Source organism: Lacerta agilis, chromosome 12, assembly GCF_009819535.1.
Source record: "Lacerta agilis isolate rLacAgi1 chromosome 12, rLacAgi1.pri, whole genome shotgun sequence".
In the NCBI taxonomy this organism is placed as follows: domain Eukaryota; kingdom Metazoa; phylum Chordata; class Lepidosauria; order Squamata; family Lacertidae; genus Lacerta; species Lacerta agilis.
The window spans coordinates 49502414-49502650 of NC_046323.1; positions in this window are offsets into that span (position 1 = coordinate 49502414).

Sequence of the window (237 nt, forward strand, 5' to 3'; positions counted from 1 at the left end):
GCTATGATTTACAAACAGGTGAACAACTCTAGGTGCAAAGCATCCCAAAGGCCAGCCAAATTAATTTTCTTTTGCACCAGAGGCAACTAGCTGCCTATGGGTAGGGCCATCCTACCATCTAATCAACATTTGCCCCTCATGTATACATGCCATGGTACAATGTCTGTTGAATGAAATCCAATCCAGGCAGCCAGAAACATAGACTTAAGCAAAGGAGATGAAGCTGTGAGAGTTGAT